The following is an 18,231-nucleotide window of genomic DNA, read 5'->3' on the forward strand; positions in this document are numbered from 1 at the left end:
TGAAAGTCTGATGCACCCACTGCCGGTGTGTCTAGATCCTACTGACAAAAGATCAACACAACACTCAGTGGGTATAATCACTCAGGACGGGTAGGTATGAGAGTCGGTTACATTAATATCTGACATGGCAAATGATCGGAAGGTTAACTCCCCCAGCTCACCATAGTTTTTAATTATCAGTGGAAATGTCTTGACAACTGCTGGACTGATTGCTATGAAATCCGGTACAAACACTTATTATTCTCCACATGAATTATTATAACTTTGACTGTATATATATATATAGTCGTTTGTGTATCAGTCGTCGGTATGAAGATGTGTTGTGATGAACATGTGTCTGAGCAAACACCTGCAAAAACATTTTCATCCGCCTCAGCTTTGTGTTTAGTTCTAATTGCTAATTGTTAGCATGTTGACACGCAAGGTGACCGTGGAAAACATTACCTGCTAAAGCAAGCTACCAGCATGTTAGCATTGTCACTGTGGCGTGTTGCCATTAACAATCAGTAAGAAGAAGAATACTATTTAAGAGTCCACAGCCTCGCCAGCGGCTCAGCCTAAGAGAACTGCTTGTGTGGCTGTAAACTCTTAAGTCTTGTTGATTTATGACTTTATGTGTAGAAAGGATTTTTGCTCTAGTAACTGCAATAACGGCACCGTAATGGTGTTTGAATTACTCTTTCTTCTTTGTCCCTGTTCACTACAATATTAGCCTACTCTCCATTCACTGAACTGCCGCTGTTCCTCAAGCAGCTGAGGTTATTATGTGAGCCAAGTTATCAATCACATGTCATATCTTCGGTCATGAAGCTGTGATCAGGTTAAAATCATACTGTAAAATTCATGAATGGTCATATTGGCACTTGAGTGAGACATTCATGAGGCTCTGGTGAAAGTTTAACGAAGAATATCTTCTCTCTCACGTTGTCCTTTATTTCTGCTCCTCTTTCCCACTCACATTTTTCTAAATTCACCACACTGCAACTATCCTTTAACCTGAGGTCAGTGCCAAAACTTACAATGAATTTTAGATTGAAGCAAACAGGTGGTGAAGGTGGTGATGCCACTGGGGTTATCATGTGAGCACTTCCCAGACATGAAAGCTCGCTGAATTAGGCCAACAACACCTCCGCAGGGCTCCGCGATAAATTCTGCCGTTCCAGAAGCAAATGAGCTATTACTGTAGCATATCTTCACTTTATGAAATATGAATTTTAAACCTGACCTGCCGCCAGGCAAATATTACGGCAAATTTCCACACAAATAGAATTAAACGCTGCACAGAGCTCTCTTTTATCATCACCTTAAACGGAAACAAATGGAGGGCTGCAATTGAAATACACGGCGGAGCACATATTAAAGCAAGAACAAAATGTTCTGGAAAAAAAACAGAAAGGATACATAATTACATTCACTTTACTTTGCATCTGAATACACCTGTGTGGAGAATGAGAGCGAGTCTCCTTTGTTGACACACCAGGCAGATGAAGGATATGCAAATTGCGAGCCTTGACTCGTCCAAATTCACCCACAGCTTTTATAATCAGTCTTTCAATCTGTCAGAACATAATTCACACGTGTTGCCAAGCGTTATGTAACCACAGACTTACTTGACCTTAAACACCTGTGTCTAAATGAGTAGCTCTTTACAATGTACAAGCCCAGTGGTCGGAGTAAAATGTTGGGAGTTTACGTTTCACGTTATCACTTTCATATCAGGAGATGGAGGGGATGGTGGTGGTGTTACAGAGATGGCTGCCAAAGCCAGAGGCAACTGTTCGTGACAACATTTTTAAGTTTGAAACCTCTGAATATTTCAAACCAGGAGGGACTTTATTCTGAGTGAACGATAATGAGAGCATCTAAAAGTCATTGGCGGTTAGACTCCATCATGATGGCGTCATATTTGAAGAGTTAAGCTGTGTATAGCTGTAGTAAAGGAAACACCCAGATTGAGTGTTGACACCGGTGGTGCTGGTGATGGATGAAGAAAATGGCCGATAATCTGATGAGATGGGAACTCGATTCTGGTGAGCCAACCTGGGCACTGGATATGAAGTACTGGAGGCGAACAGGGTGGAGGAGGGTTGCACGATTTGCACTGAGATGACAGCTGACGGCAGCAGAGAGGAGAACAAACTGGCTGATAGAAATTGTGGCAAAAATCTGGTTAGATAGATGAAGAAGGAAAAAGAGAAACAACACCCATAGTCAGCTGATTAGAAGGTAGCAGAGAGAGAAAGAGGTAAATAAAAAGAAAGGTAGTCTTCCTGATGAACAAACTCTTCAAGCTTCATTTTGATACGAGATTTGGGACATTTCCAGCCGTATTTTAAGCCTAAACATCATCTTTTCCTAACCCTAACCAAGTGGTTTCTGTGCCTAAAACTAACTAGACCATCATAATTGAAAATTGCATATCTGTGGTTTGCAGAAACAAACACTGTCAACATTCACTCTTGCAGGTGGGCTGACAGACATTAAGTGTGTGCATGTTTTGGTTACTGTGTGGTAACTTAAAGTATGTTCCATGACGGTAGGTGAAAAACTAGACTAATCTATACTGTATTAAAGCCACAGTGAACTGTTACTGTTTCTTATAGAGACTTGGCTGACTGGTCGGCGTCCAGGCCCCAGACGGAGACGTATGAACACCATGTCTGCGATAGCCAAGTGGGCCGACATGTCTTAATAATGCTGTCAGCAGGTAGCGACTGCAGCCTCAGCTCCCTTCAGCGAGAGCGAGAAGCTGAAGTGGCTGAATTGGTTTGTCAGCGTCGCCTCTTCTTCCGTTCACTGAGGAGCATCTGAAGAGGCTTCTGGTTCAGCGGAACATGTTTCTGATGGAGACGTCGGTTGTTTCTTCGGGTGTGGTCAAAAGTACAACTTCTGATTTGCTTTTGGAGGATGTATTAATGAATTCACTTTAACTCACAGCAACAAGACTTCACTTGTTTTTAAAAGCTGCAGACTGCTGTTAGCTGAACCTTGTCCTGGTTATTTCATATTACCTTGCTAAATTACTCTTACCCTTACTTCTGTTTCGTCAGTCTTGGATAGGGGTGTCAAAATTGGCCAAAAATAACGGTCCATTATTTCTTCTAAAAAGAAGACGTGGGGGTACTTTTGTTTAAATAAGAAGATAAAAGTGCTGATTTTCAGACAGTCTCTCCTGGAAGACATTCATAGAGCTGCACTGGGTTGTTCACGTGAAATGTGACAGAAATAGTTTTGCCAAGAATTAAGAAAATGAGCTTGTAAGAGAAGTTCAACACCCCTCGGGCTCCTTTCTCACCTCTGCACAGCTAGCCAATCATGTCGGGAAGTGAGTGTGAATCTCGGATCTCACAGTAAATGGTCAGACACGGACCCTCCTAATCTGATGTCGTAAAAGGTGTTGAAGGGGGTTTCCCAAGCTATTTTTTTGCAGTACGTCAGCCTGGACTCTAGACTACAGTCAGTCAGCTGCTAAGACTTTCAGATTTTCTAGCAAGGCGGCAAATAATGTAATGGAGAAAAAAACACAAGACTGGATTAAACTTCATCCGGCATTATATCTGATCCACCAGGCAAACGACCGCAACCACCATTTTTTTAAAGAACTGATGAAGACAGTTTTTAGATGATGTCATGCTGCTGGCCAAAAAGTGTAGACTTGTCTGTTTTTTTCCCGAGATACGACATCTCAATCTGATAAGTTTCATTTTGGGAGCGATAGGGAAGAAAGGGTTGAGGAGTGGTTTGTTTTGCAGCCTCTGGAGCCACAAGCTGTGGCCTGTAGCAGTAAATAATATATTATTGCAGCTTTAGCTTGCTTTCATTTTACAGATTGAATCTGTTTTATTTGTTCCTGTTCGTCTTTTTGTTAGTTCCACTTCTTTTTCAAACTGCAGATATTGTCACTTACTTTAAAGTAAAGTTGTAGTTTTGCCAATGCATTGATTCTCCCGAAAACGTTTTAAAGGATTAATTAAGTTCAAATGAAACGGGCAGAGATGGTAAACAGCCGGCAACTTCGGGACTAAACTCAGTGGAACAAGGAAAGACTCTGTTGCCTAAAGTGCCTTTGGTAATTGGTGAGGCAAAACCTATTTGACTTGCATCTTCAGGAAAGCCTAATTGACAGGCTCACACACACACACAGGAGCACCTACACACACACACACACACACAGACACACACATTTAATTCCTGATACAGAATCAGAGTAAAAAGCCTGATATGCACAAACACAAACAAACATGAAAGCTCTCGACATGATTTTCGTTGGGTGGGAATCAGAAAACTCCGCAGCCACACAGGCGTCCGTCTGCTTCCCCCAGAGTGAATTGCCACGCGGCCAGCGAGCGTGACTACATCACAGACGCCGAGCTCCCTCTAATTAGCGAACACGTCTTTGGACCTCCCAACACCGCGGTGCTGCGGCCTCTCCAAAATGTAGCCAAGAGCCGTCTGGACCATCCATTGCTCTCCTCTCCTGCAGACTACAAATGAGTCCAAGTCGGATGAGAGCACTGCTCGTGAACAGGCGAGCCGAGGTGCCTCATTTGTACCCCAGCGAGCCTTCTCTCCAAAACCCAAATTGGATCCATTTTTAAGACGCTGCAATGGGCTCGGTGTCGTGATCAGACCGACTGGCGACTTTTCTTTTAGCCTGGCTGACGGCGCGGTGTGAAAATAAGCTGTAATGTGACAAAATGGGAATAAAGCAGCGATGGACTACAGACTGAGATCGAGTTGAAGGAAAATGATCTATACTCAGATTATTCCATTTCCAGAATATTCCATCTTCCGCTGTAGCTCTCACATACATTTGGACTGCGGGGGAAAAATTGGGCCTGAAGGAAGTAACGAGAACCAAATCTCATTTCTACAAAAGGGGCCCCTTTATTTTCCCTCCAAAACACACGGAGGCGCTTCATTTGTCACCCGGGCCGCCCCTGTCCTGAATTTTGCTTTATGTTAACTCAATGTATCTGAGGCGCCTAGAGGGAAACACAGCGAGTGCCGGGGATTCAGAAATGCTTCATTTTTCACTGTTGACAAAAGAGAAAAGGCCCAGGCTGGCTCCACGAGGCCTGGACCAACAGAATAGATGCTTTCGCAGCACCGAGGGGTCGTTATTTCAACCACTAACCAAACCCCCACCCACCCCACCTCCATACCTCTCACTCACCCTCCTGGGTACATTTCAGGAGCCGTATAATGAGAAGAAAACAACAGCCATCCTTCAAAACCAAAGGCAGGCAGAGCGGCGCAGCAGCGTCACTGCAGTGACACAGTACAGGGATGTAATCACATTAGTTGATCATAAGAGCGACGATCCCTGGGCAAATTAAAATATATCGCTGGCTGTTTGTATCTGTGCCCCAGCAAGATCTGGTCCGACGCTCCCAACCATCAGTGAACGTCTTGCAGATAATAAAAAAGCAAGCAGGAAAAAATGTTGCAATTCTTAAAGGCAGGACAATTTATGGGAAGTGAGGTTCGGCCTTTTTGTTTCAGAGGGTAACCTTATTCCAAATAGAAAACCTGAAGAGTTTCGTCCTTACTGTAAAAAGGAAGTGAAATGCAGAACACTTACAAAATATTCAACAGTGAACAATGATCATATTTGAGGGATCATTGCAAAAACATCTGTGTATATTATATGTATACATAGCTGACTCCCTAATATGGGTATTGGCGTCGGTCAGGCTCTATTCAACAGGATATTAGGCTAAAATATCCTTTAAGAAAAACTCTAGTGATACAGTCATTACCATTATTTTCTCTTAAGACAGCTGAAAGTGAGTAAGGCTGCCAGAATTTTTAACTTACTAGGATGAAAAACAATATTCGATTCCTCTTTCAATACCATGGAAAAAAAGAAAATTGTCCTTGGCCCACAAAACAGATCTTTGTGTATGTTTGTTTTCTAATTAAAAATCACACAGCTGCTTATAGAGCGAACATCACTGAGCACAAACCAAAACATTTGTAAAATGTTAATACCTGTACAGCCTTGGCTTGAAAATCAGATTTTTGGATCAGTTTTTGTTTTTTGCTTTAGTTTGTTTTGTTTGGTACTTTTGAGAATATCAAATGCGAATATTGAAAAGTTTTTTTTTTTATTGAAAAAGTAATGAAGTATTGATACTTCTGACAACCTTCTTGTACACTTCTTTTTCAATGCATGTGGAATGGTCTCTGCTATTTGTCTTATTTGAGATACTAAAAAATAAGTTTGTACAGCTGATAAAACAGTGAGTCAAACTAATCTTTACGCAAACAAACAAAATATAAATTCACAGGAAAATTCAAGTATTGAATGTTCACACCATTAGAACATAAAGGGGCTACTTTTAAAGGGAGGGGCTGAAGAAAATTACACTCTGTACCAGACAAAAGTGCATTAGAGTTTACTGTAGCCAAAATAATGTGAACACCTCTTGTAGTAGAGCATACAGTTGTCACACCTGCTTCTTCAAAGTGAATCGTGTTGGGTGCAAATGAGTATTTTCCGCTATGAAAGAGGTGATCAACACTTGGAAATGTGAGTTTTATAGAAACATAGATAAAAAAAACTAAAAAAACACTTTAGATGTTATGATGTCTCTGTCAAACAGCATACAATATAATTAATAACAAACTAACAAGCATAGCGTATTAATGTATGGGCAAAAAAAAAGAAAAAAGAAAGAAAAATGTTGAAATGATGTGACAAAATCTGCATCAACACTGTAAAACATGGATATGATGAACACAATGAGCACACAAAGGGTTAACAAGTAATCAAATATCCCTGGTGATTAACTTAAAAGTGAAGTTTTCATTCATAAAGTGTGTGACGCACATGGAGCAGATTTTCCCCCTTAAAAACGGACATTTCCAACATTTTTGTAAATGAACTCTTCATCTCATAATCGACACCACAGAGTCATGAGTATTTCTGTCAAAACAGATTTGGCTTTCGTTTTTTCAGCGGCGTCTTAATTAGATATGCTTTCGCTCTCACTTGCATTAATTTGATTTCTGATATCAACTTTTCAGCCTTCAATCTGTTCCTTGTTGATCCCCCTCCCCACACCCTGGGTGTTATTGCCTGCAGTAATCTAGGATGCAGTCTGAACCAGCAGCAGTGGCTTGGGTTGTGTGTGTGTGTGTGTGCGTGTGTGTGTGTGTGTGTCGGTGGTGGAGGGGGGGGGTATGTGAAGACAATGCCATGTGTAATTAAATTCAAAAGCAGGGGGCCGAAATGGCATCCAGGGCCACCTGGGGGACGAGAGACCATTAAAGGAGGAGAGAAAGCGACAGAGAGAGAGAGAGAGAGAGAGAGAGATGTGAGGACTGAGAGAAAAGAGGAGGAGAGAGGGTGATAGACAGATGGGGGAGACAAATTGAGAGGTGGGAGAAAGTGTGAAGGAGACAGATAAAGAAGGGGGTGAGGAAGGAGGCGGTGGAGGAGGAGGAGGAGGAGGAGGAGGAGGAAAGAAAGCTGATTCAGAGAGAGCGAAGGAAGAGAGAAACTAAAGGGGGAATGGGGAGATAGAAAGACAGGAAAGAAACCAAGGGGAACTGGGCAACAAGAAAGAAGACAAAGGAAGGAAAGGAAAAGGAAAAGATGGAAAGGATAGCAAACACAAAACAAAATTCTAACAAGAAGTAAAGAAGCTGCAGCTTTGATCCACTATCAACATGCCAAATGATAAAGCTAAAGGAAGTTAGCTCGGTTCATTTTTCAGTCTGGACTGTAGCACTCTGGTCCTGAGATAAGGGGACACTTTTGCTTTGCCAGTTCAATAAAAGTTCAGGTTTTCTTTGCAAGGAATTTACTTTTCCCAAAAAGTAATACTGGCCTCCAGACCGATCGCATATTTTGAGCAAAAGGAATAAAACATAAACTTGTAACAACATTAAAACCTCACTCTTAAATGTACATACATTCAACAAAACATGAGACACAGTACTGTGTATGGCAGTTCAGGAGTCTCACAGTCTGGGGAGTGAAGCTGCTCGGTAGTCTGGGGAGTGAAGCTGCTCGGTAGTCTGGGGAGTGAAGCTGCTTGGTAGTCTGGGGAGTGAAGCTGCTCGGTAGTCTGGGGAGTGAAGCTGCTCGGTAGTCTGGGGAGTGAAGCTGCTCGGTAGTCTGGTGGTACGGCAGCGGATACTTCTGTATCTTTTTGCCAGATGGCAGCAGGGTGAACAGACTGTGGCTGGAGTGTGTGTCGTCTGCTGACACCTTAACAGTCATTGCATGCAATAACTATAATAAAATGCAATGAATATAATGTCAGACCTGGTTAATGCAGAATTGGGTCAACTAGCCCCACTCAATTTGATCGAAACTCTGTAAAAGCTTGATATTTCACCGGTTTGGCTCCTGTAAACTTATTTTTACACTTATTTTGATTGCATTTTTGTTATCTACAGCTTCAGTTGCAGTTTGGTTAGATTTAGGCAACAAAACTACTTGGTTAGGTTTAGGAAAAAATCCTGATTTGGGCTAAAATAATAAGTCAGCATTGGCTTTTGGTTTCACAGGGGACAAAAACACTGCTCTCTGTTTGAAGTTACAATAAGCATGAGGTCTTCTATACGTTTATTCTTGGAATTACGTTAATAAACATCTTTTTCTGTTTTAGCTTTAGGCTGCTACACTATGTTTATTTCTTCCAAAGAAGACACTTTTTAGTTAATGTGAAATTAAGTTCATTTTTATTTTCTTTAATTAAAACTTTTCTTTATACATAATGATGCAGCTTTTTTTTAAAAAACATTCACTTAGAGGTCAAATGTGTCACCAAATAATTGCTTACCTTTTTCTGCAGATCAACATTAACATCCCTTTGCAGTTATGTTTGTGTCCACCTGATGAATGCAACTAAAATATTTATGATTTGATTTGATCTCTGCCAACTCCTGAGAAAAACATCTGTCCCTTTATGTTTCTGCTTTTTCCACCAGTTAGTCTCTAACTTTGTTTGCTGTTTGTTGCTGGGCAGGTATTGAGCAGTGGGTTTATTTGAGCTTTTCAAGGCAGCTTTAAAAAAAAACAGCTGCCTGCTGCCGTTAGTCACATTGTTGGTGAAGCGCTGAGACGAAACCATCGGTGAACAAGAGCAAAAAGATGCCAAGAAACTCTGGAATTGCAGAGTACCTACCTGGAACTAGTACCAGTTGATCCATTGCTAATGTCGAAAAAGACTTGATTAGATTGATTAGATTGAAATAAACTGTCAGTATCAGATTGTAACTGCCAGATTTCTTAACAATCTGCTCCAGTGATTGACTTTCTCTGTGAGATTTTGCCTTTAATCATCAGGGTAAGACTGTGGAAATATTACAGATATCTTCTGAGGAGATTTAACCGACATTTATCCATAAAGTGAGATGTGAATCGTCCTCCTACGGCATCATGTAACCTCTTGCTATAAACTTAACATCACAGTCATCAAGTCCAAACCTCCCATATGTGATGTTTGGTTGAACTCGGACATTTTTCAGCTTCAATTACACAACAGCCATAAAGTGTTTGTTTACCTTGTTGTGTTGAACGCCGTTCAGCGCTTTAACTGATGACATTTAGCTCTCCGCTTCTGCTCCGTTTGATTCGTTCACATTTTAAAAGGCAGGTATTAAAACACCTCTATTAGTTTACATAAACAATTCATTAAGCTGATATGACACCGGGGACCCCGGCAGGAAAACATATCCCGACCACCCACAACAATTAATGACCCTGCATCAGCCGACGCCTCGCTGCACGGAGACAGGAAGCCTTACTCCAATAACAAGCGTTCATTAGCACATCGCCGCTCACACTATGATATACACAACCACATAAAACAACAGATTTTCTAATCTTTGTTTTTTACTAGGAGATTTTTTTTTGTATCCCGTCGTTTTGCCACTCTCCCACTGGAGCAGTTTGGAAGTGTGTAAAAGAGGTTTTTCTTTTCCGAGAGGGAATTGTCATAAAAAACTAATATTCCCCAAGTGGAGGTGACCTTTGAGAAATTGAGTCTTGAGTCATAAAACCCAATACTCCACAAATGGAACTGACCTCCAGTATATGTGGAGGGGAAAAAAATGAAATAAAACTCTGTTCCCGCTCCAAAAATGTGACGACATACTGGATTTGTGCAAATTTTGCCTTCGGTCTCGGCTGATTCCTGCACCACCACCTCCACTCTTCTTCTAGTCGCTTCACCGTACCTCCTCTCCACTCCACCTTTCCCTCCTACCTTCCTTCCTAGTCACTATACTCTTCTCTCCTTATGGTCTCCTCTCTTAATCGCCTCAACAATCCATCTCCCCCCTCCCCGTTCTTGTCTCCTTTCCATCCAACTCGTCCCTGTCTTCTCTCAGTAGTATCAGTGTTCCTTGTTACACGGCTTTGACTTTTGCAAAATATTAAAGTCACTAATAACATTCAAATATCCCAGGACATTTGTTTTGTTAAGGTTTGTTCCATCCCTCCTCTCAGTGGAGTATCCACACTTTAGTCCCAACAACAAACCCTGAGATTTTGACTGCTGTTCATATCCCGCCTCCTACCAACTGTCAACACCATGATCACAATCTGTCCTTAGAACAGCACTCCATTGTTTGACTATTTTAATTGTTACTCACTATTTACTGTATTGCAAAGAAATAAAGTAATATGGTTATAATGAATTAAGAAAAGGAGGAAGTCAGGTGATCTTATATCAAGGGTGACAAAGTTCACCTATAGAGGAGGCCCGGGTGGACAGACGGCCAAAACAAACACAGGACTTTCACCCAGGAGAGCGCTGTCCCGTGTGAAACCAAAACTCAACGGTGACTTAGTTTAACTTACATGACGTAAACACAACTAACGCATTTATTTTGACCCAAGTCGCGATCTTTTTCCTAAACCTAACGAAGTAGTTTTACTGCCTAAACCTAAACAAACTGCGACTATTTCACAACGTTAACAATGTGACGAGACAGGTCCGGTGCAGTGACCATCACTGCTCCTCTCTGACAGTCAGATGTATATGCCGTTTTGGGAGTCGGCCTACTCACGTGCTCAGGTATCAGGATGTGTTTTAAAAAAAGGATGAAATTTGATGCTACAAAACAAGAGATGTCAATCGAGCACTTACATAACCCACAACGTAATTCAACCACCGACAAGTCAGTTGTTTTCATTTTCAAACTTGTAGTCTTCAGACCCACCTGACACTGACTCATGTGACATCACCTGAGGTAATTTATCAGAATTTGTGCAGCTCCGTCTGGAGCCACAAAAGACTTTATACAACTTCAACCTGTAAACAGACCTGATGTGACCTGAACCTTCACCGAGTTAAGTGGCATACTGTATGAGAAAACATAATAATGACCGTTTGTCACAACTTTTGAAGGCACTATCAAACCATGTCGTCCTGACGATGGGAGCACCAGATCAGAAATAGGTCATAGATTACCTATTTTATTGTTTTGTTTGGTGGACTCGTTGGTCTGAGTGATTCAAAGCCAGCTTTTGGGTTGTCGATACTCTGTTCGACAACCAAAGAGCTGGCACTGAATGCCTGATCAGGTTGGCAATCTTCGTACTTGTTTTTTGGGCAGAGAGTTCCTGATTTAGATAAAAGTTTTGCCAATTTTAGTGAAGGTACATTTTTACATTTTGTTAAGGTAAAGTTCTTGTTCAAGTTCAAGCACAGAAGCTTGTTTTGTGTGTAGGCAGAGTTATCAAAGTAAGTTTTTTGGTATTGATGCCAAAATTCAGGTAGTGAATTGGCATAATAAAATTCAAATGATACCTTCTTCTGCCCTGTGCTCTATTCTGCACTCCTCTCCCTCCTTTCTTCCCTCTACTCTCACCTTCCTCTCCTCCTCTTCACTCTCGTCTACCCTCTTCCCCTCCATTTCTTATCCTCTTCCCTCCTTCCCTCCCCTTCCACCTACTCCCCGCTGTCCCTCCGAAGCAGAGTGTTTGTGGGGGGTGTTTATAGGGCTGATAAGTGGCAGATGACGATCGCTTGGCGGGGCCGGAGATAAGGCTGCCAAAGCTGGGGACGCCATCTATCAAACCTCCCACAGCCGAGCCAAGCATCACCCAGGCGAGGAGCGAGGGAGGCAAGACGTGGAAAAAGGTAACGACTCTCCATCTCCATGCAGACATAAGGGGAACTCAGTGACAGACCGGCTGACATGCACTGGATAGTTTCTGTAAATAATGCTCAGTGTTTGTTTTAGCGCCAGACAGGCGGGTATTTACTGCATCAGGGCGATTCAGGTCAGATAAGACAATGACTGCAGAGGGGAATATACAGAAATATATATTTTTATTTGACTGAAAAAAAGACAAAATGATGTGAAACTTCACTTTCATATAATCTGAATTTATACCTGACATGTGTCTGCACCTGTGATGTTATTTGCTTCACTGTATGTAATTTTTTTCATTATCGATTAATCTGCTGATTATTTTCACTAATGCATTATGAGTGGGTGGACTGCAGCAACCATTATCTCTGGATCTGTTAAATGGACGGTCCAGTTCAACATCAGTGAGCACAATTACCAAAACTCTATTGTAGTACCTTGAGTGCATACTGGACATCTGGCTGACTCTTGTGGAAGTCAAACCTGATAGCCTGCAAACAAGGAACAGCTCCAGATGACAACCAGCTTCAATTCAAATCGATGTTTGTGTCGGCATTGGAATCAATCACGTTCAGTCAATGTTTTTGACTCCCTGATAAAGGCTCGATGCTGAAACGCGTCAGAGTTTGTTTTCAGCATCTAACATGACCGTGCTGTGACAATAAAGGCATTTTAATGGTTTAAAAGAGAGTGCCTTGGAGTTTTATTGTGATTTTCAAGTCTACATGTATCCCTACCCAGAGAGCACGTCCAACAAAGTTAATTTGAGTTCAGGAGGCACCCTTACCACTTTTATTCAATCATATTCAGAATTCGAAAAAGCCTTTTTCCACGAGGAATGCAGGGCGATTGTTGCTGTATTCAAAAACCTGGTTGCAGAAAGCGCCCTATGAGCTGGAAATGGAAGCAACTTTGATTAAAAAGGGGTCCACTGGCAAAGACACATCCAACTAAACAGAATGAAAAGGTGACAATAAAAACTATCCAAAGTTCTCTAATGCACCCTGGAGTTTCTTCACTGTCAGTCCATCATTCAGTCTTCTTACTTTTTCCTCTAGAGTTGTGTTTTTTTGTCAAATTATGGCCGAATCCCCGCACCTAAAGTGACTGACAGCCATGTGAAAGGTTTTGGGAACATGCTAACCATGCAGATAGACAGTGCAAAAAAAAATGGATAATGGTGCCGGGTGTGAAGGGTTTCTGCGTGTTTCATACTCTTACAAGTGACCTTTGGAATCCATCAACATGAATTCAAACTGACTGCGGCTGCTGTTCTCTCTGAAGGACGAGACTACAAACTTTTAACAGCCACCCTTTCGGTCCACAGGGGATGAGCAATCCCTTTGGCTGCGCCCATGAAGCTGCAGACTAAGTAGCAGGTTTGAGAAGTAATCAAAGTACTGATGTCCGTATAGCATGTTCCTATGTAAAATGTCAGTGGGAAATGTGTGAAGTGACCGCCACGGGGAATGGTGAGACAGCTCTTCATCACACAGACAGTCTTCAGACACCATTAACACTCCTCTTTGACATGACCAGCTCTCATGTGCACGCACTGAGTGGGAAGAAACATGTGATGTGTGTGCGTGTGTGTGTGACTCTCCATCAAAGTGTGTGACAGCTGAATTGTGCCAGCATATAATTACAGGTCCTTATATACATGTGACATACTCATAAATATCAGGCTGAATAATGGCTAATATATATGCTGGGTACTTTTATCAAATATAACAGTGGGCAGTAGCTCTCCACAGCTCCACAGAAGGTTTAAGTGTCTTTCACTTTATTGTTTAGCTTTCTGGCTGTAAGTTTACTGTATTGTTTCACTCTCACTGCTCTCATCGGATTGTTTTTGGCTGCAACAGGCAGACATTTTCAGAGAAAAAAGCTCTGTAGAAATCAGCAGACAGACACAGTTAGAGACTAGCTGGTGAACATAGTGGAGCATTTAGCAGCTAAAGAGTTCAGTATTTCCTTCTGGAGTTGGTGGAGACCAAAACCAGAGCTGAAAGAGAGTAAATTCATTCATCAGGTGGCCAAAAGCAAAACTAAATGAATGTTGAATGAATATTTTTGTTAACCTATTAAGGCCGGATGCAACATTAGCGTGTATATACCTTCAAACTCGGATGCATTGTTTGTGTATATACCTTTAAGACCGGATGCAACATTTGCACGTATAGTGATGATAAGTGGAAACACTGATTTGAATGATATGTTAAACTAAAAATCATTTAGTTGCAGGTTCATAAAAAGTTACCGTATGTAATTACCTCTAAAACCAAAAATGTGTCCTTTCATTTCATTATTGTTTGTGCACTGATTAAAGGTCGAATATATTGAGACGGTTCACATTAATAAAGCTGTGAAAAAATAATCTGTGTTGGCAAAAACAAAGCACCTTTAGAGAAAAGGCCTCCCCGCTGTCTGTCACCTTTAATTAAAGAGTGTTTTTTTAGTTTCCAGTATTTTAATCAGAACAAGATGTTTGTTGCTGTAACATACTGTAATTACACACAGTCTTTTATTGCTTAATGTATGAAGCTTAAATTATTTCTTACCAGTGAATCAGTAATTATAATTTTTCCAAGTAATACTCCACTGTTCAGCACATTACAAGTAAATACATTACAGCCTGTTGAAAATGTGACTGCCTAACTTGTAAAAATGTCAAGAGAATTATTCTGCATATTGCATTAAAAACTAAATGCTAATACCTTTGTAGAGAAATGATTTTGCGTCGGCTCGGTGGCCGTCCTGCTGTCAGAGGTGATATCGCCGAGTGAGAGCGAGAAGAAAAAGCACCGGGAGTAGAAGAAGAGAGGCCCCACTTACTGCTCCTGACAGAAAAATTGACATGGAAAGCCAACACTTAACGCCTCCCTCCTCCATCACTCTCCCTCCATTCCTCTCCCCCTCTATCTCCCTCTCTCTCTCTCCCTCTGATGGATGACCTTTACAGTACATATGACTCATCTTCTCGGCTGACTGGGTGAGAGAGCATGTTGGAGAGTGAGAGAGAGAGACAGCCACTTGCTTTACTTCTCTGTCTGAGTACCAGGTACTGCAGCATGGGTTGGCTCAGACGGTACAGCAGGAACGGGACACGTTGACACGGTAAAGAATAAAAATGATAGAATTAGCAGTGACTTCACAGGCGAGAATAAATATTTGCCTTGTGTGTTTCTGCAAACCCCCGATATGTAGAGACTACATTTCTTAAGGTTGCGATGTTGACATTGTTTTGGGTTCAATTTTCAATTTCATGGTGTAGTCTGGAAAATGTCTTCTTAAAAATATCCAGTGGTTTCACACTTGATGCTGAAACATCATCTCAAGTGGTCTCGCATCACCACAGTCAACATGAAAGTCAGTTACAAGTCACGTGAACCATGATATGATGTGAATTGTTGAAATTTGAACATATCTTGCGCGATCAAGTCGTACGATCAAGTTTTTCTGAAGCATATGAAAGTTCTTACAGAGATTAAAATGTGTCAGTCCTTTACAGCAGCAGCTTCAGCCTGTCCACAGCGGAAAAACAGCCACATTGGTCGACTGTAAAAGCAACTTATCCCGACCCATATGTACTTTTTTTTATTTAGACTGCAACCTCTAGTGGCCATAGTGATTATAACAGCAGCAAAGGAGGGAGTCAGGTGAAGTAGAATAAAGAGCCATAAAGTCTGCACAGGGAGGAGGACGAGGTGGACAGTCGGGTTAAACGAGCACAGGACTTTCAGCCAGGCGAACACTGTCCGTGTCCCGTATGAAGCCAAAAGTCCTTGTTTTCTTTAGTAACAGATGCGAGCTGGGTTGTGAGCGATGTGACGGTCTGTTGGAGAGATGTGTTTTCTGTGGTGAGCTGCTCCTGACTGAATCTGAGGCTTACGCAGAGCTGTTGCTGCTTCGACAAGAGATGTGCTGCCATCGAGAGTAGAGAGGTTGTTGTTGTTGTTGATGGAAATTAAAATGTCATTGACCTCAGTACAGCATGATTTTTCCGGGGAGGTGTGAGGTTGTTGGCTGCTCTGGAAGTTGATCTGTCCTTGTCTCTGCCTTTTTGAGTCACTCATGGTACAGAGTCGGTTGAAACATTGGTTGACTTTTGGCAATTGAGCTGTTTGGTTTAGGTGTGAGGGGGTGTTGAACAGCTAAAAAGCAGCAATACCATACAGCGGTGAACCCTACCTTTCCATCTGCTAATGCCCTAATGTGATCAGAGAAACCTCCTGAGAAGTTTGACAGCAGAAGTTTCTTAGTGTCTGTGTAAATGATCATAAATCTGTGTCATCTTCGTTGGTCTTAAAATGTGATTTTATCACATGTACTGTATGTGATGAGATTTGTTTATGAATTTAAGTCAAAGATTCATTATCAAAATCATAAAAACGCTAACAAGATTTTAAAATCTTGTTGTTAAGATTTTAAAATCTTGTTAGTGACAGCAGATTAAGAAAATGTGTCACCACACCTGACTGTGATCAAAGCTCTGAACGACATTATTGTCCTTTAATTGATGGAGGATTGATGCTCCGACTGGCTTTTCCACTCTTCCGATCCTACCTTTTAAATGCTCACATACATGTGTCTGTGTGTGTGTGTGTGTGTTTGTGTGTCTGTGTGTATGTGTGTGTGTGTGTGTGTGTGTGTTTTCCTCCCCATGCAGCCCGCTGGCTTTTGCACTGCAGCCAAGGCCAGGCGGCTCGGCAGTCAGGCAGCGGGGGCTCTCACAGGGGAATCGCGCAAGCTTCTCCTCCGCTGAAATTCCACTTAGAGGAAATATCCTCCATTATCACTGGAGGGAGGACAAACAGTCCAAACGCTGGAGGAGAAAACCTTGAGCTTTCAATCGTTTCTCCCCGCCTCCTCACTTCGCCTGTACAACAATCTATCTGTGAGACGCTCGAGGTTGTTCGTCTTGTTCACATCGTGGCTGTTTCTCCGAAGATCCATATCGACTGGAAGCCATGACAAAAAAGCACCGCTGTTGTGTTGGAAACGTTAGTAAAACATGCAGCAAAAGTGACCCTGGCACAAGACAGTCAATACAAAAAAAAAAATAGAGGAGTACTTACGAGTTGTACTACTTTTTTATATCCCGTAAAGTTACTGAAAAGAATGAATTCAACTCCAGGATGAATACCACTGTGTGGAAGTATCAGACAATATCAGAGAAAGCAAAGAACTCGTTCAGGTATTTCGTGAATCCTATTTTATACTGTATTTCAAGATGTCATCACAAGCTGTATTGTAAACTAAAAGCATTCAGATTCCCCTGCCAAGGCTGCACAATCCAAAGTTATGAGACTATTTCAATGGAAGAAGATCTGTTTCAGTCTGCGTCTGGATCCGTGTCGAACTACCAACACATCCTCTTACCTAAACGCCCGAATAAGTCGACTGCCAGTTTAAAAATGCCTACAAGATGTAGGCACCCAAAAAGAAGCGTCAATGTGGCTCACGATAAGCAGCTTTAACTGTTAACTTATATGATTGTTTTTCTGAGGAGGAAAGGGCAAATACAAGGGCAAATTCAACGAACAGCTTCTGCAAATGAACGCAGAATCCGGGAGGGACAAGATTCTGGGATCGGGAGTGTTCTGATTTCCCGCTTGTAGTCCAAGTATGACAGATCGATCGTGTTTAAGCGGGCTTTGGTTGCAATAACCGAAATGCAAAAAAATCTCTGAAACCAACAATGAATTAGCTTTCTTTTGATTTTTGAAAAACGTACTTGTGCAACAATCTGGTCATAGACGTTGCCTTTCAACTCCAACTCCATTCTCGTGTCTGAAGTTGCTACTTGGACTGTAAACAGTGACCGGCACACAAGAGGAAGTCTTGTTGTGGACGTCGGCTGAATCGGCCCTGAAACGTTGTGAAACGAACGCCATGGGTTCCGATATGCCCACTGAGCAACAAACGTTTGAATATATCATGTGAAGTGCTGTCAAATCTGTATTGATTGATGATTTAATTCAAAATCAGCTACTTGTTTGAGCCCGTATTTCAAGACGTCATCACCGACAGAATTTTTAAACAAAACATTCAGATTCCTGCACCAAGGATGCACAATCCTCTGAAGTTTGCGTGTGGATCCATAGCTAC

The 18,231-nt window shown here is 41.8% G+C and overlaps 1 protein-coding gene across 2 annotated transcripts in view; it reads right to left on the reverse strand.

Moving 5' to 3' along the window:
* The window catches only part of LOC141017191 (receptor-type tyrosine-protein phosphatase N2-like), a 214,152-nt gene that overhangs the window by 106,276 nt on the left and 89,645 nt on the right, over positions 1-18,231 (reverse strand). The gene's annotated exons all lie outside the window — the stretch shown is intronic.

This window comes from Pagrus major, chromosome 21, assembly GCF_040436345.1.
Source record: "Pagrus major chromosome 21, Pma_NU_1.0".
Lineage (NCBI taxonomy): Eukaryota > Metazoa > Chordata > Actinopteri > Spariformes > Sparidae > Pagrus > Pagrus major.